Raw genomic sequence first — 1,288 nt, forward strand, 5'->3', positions numbered from 1 at the left:
TCTCTATATGAGCCTCAGATTCCTCTGGTTCCTCAATGGGGAACTCCTTAGTGGCCAGTGGATGTCCATTGAGGTCTTCCTCACTGGAAATCACTGCCTTTTCTTCCTCCCTAGGTTCGGCCATGTTGGGTATATTGATGGCCTTGCACTCTCGCTTTGGATTCTCTTCTGTATTGCTTGGGAGAGTACTAGGAGGGATCTCAGTAACTCTTTTACTCAGTTGACCCACTTGTGCCTCCCAATTTCTAATGGAGGACCTTGTTTCAGTCATGAAACTGAGAGTGGTCTTAGATAGATCAGAGACTATGGTTTCTAAGTCAGAGTGGCTCTGCTTAGAATTCTCTGTCTGTTGCTCAGAAGATGATGGAAAAGGTTTGCTATTGCCAAACCTATTTCTCCCACCATTATTATTATTGAAGCCTTGATTAGTCTTCTGTTGATCCTTCCATGAGAAATTTGGATGATTCCTCCATGAAGGATTATAGGTGTTTCCATAGGATTCTCCCATGTAATTCACCTCTTCCATTGCAGTATTCTCAGGGTCATAAGCTTCTCCTTCAGGGGAGGCTTCTTTAGTACTGCCTGATGCAGCTTGCATTTCAGTCAAACTTTGAGAAATCATATTGACTTGCTGAGTCAATATTTTGTTCTGAGCCAATATGGCATTCAGAGTATCAACCTCAAGAACTCCTTTCTTCTGAGTCATCCCATTATTCACAGGATTTCTTTCAGAAGTGTACATGAACTGGTTATTTGCAACCATCTCAATGAGTTCCTGGGCTTCTGCAGGTGTCTTCTTCAGATGAAGAGATCCTCCAGCAGAGTAATCCAATGACATCTTGGACAATTCAGATAGACCATCATAGAATATACATAAGATGCTCCATTCTGAAAGCATGTCAGAAGGACACCTTCTGATAAATTGCTTGTATCTTTCCCAAGCTTCATAGAGGGATTCACCTTCCTTCTGTCTGAAGGTTTGGACTTTCACTCTAAGCTTGCTCAACTTTTGAGGTGGAAAGAATTTGGCCAACAAGGCATTGACCAACTTTTCCCAAGAGTTCAGGCTTTCTTTAGGTTGTAAGTCCAACCATGTCCTAGCTCTGTCTCTTACAGCAAAGGGGAAAAGCATAAGTCTGTAGACTTCGGAATTAACCCCATTGGTCTTAACAGTGTCACAGATTTGCAAGAATTCAGCTAAGAACTGATGAGGATCTTCCAATGAAAGTCCGTGAAAATTACAATTCTGCTGCATTAGAGAAACTAATTGAGGCTTAAGCTCAAAGTT

The 1,288-nt window shown here is 41.8% G+C and overlaps 1 non-coding gene across 1 annotated transcript; it reads left to right on the top strand.

Moving 5' to 3' along the window:
* The first annotated feature begins 892 nt into the window (after window positions 1-892).
* Window positions 893-1,000, top strand: LOC112761365 (small nucleolar RNA R71). The gene has a single exon (XR_003181763.1). It is a non-coding gene; the product is annotated as a small nucleolar RNA R71 (small nucleolar RNA).
* Window positions 1,001-1,288: the final 288 nt, after the last annotated feature.

The sequence above is a fragment of the Arachis hypogaea genome, chromosome 16, assembly GCF_003086295.3.
Source record: "Arachis hypogaea cultivar Tifrunner chromosome 16, arahy.Tifrunner.gnm2.J5K5, whole genome shotgun sequence".
In the NCBI taxonomy this organism is placed as follows: domain Eukaryota; kingdom Viridiplantae; phylum Streptophyta; class Magnoliopsida; order Fabales; family Fabaceae; genus Arachis; species Arachis hypogaea.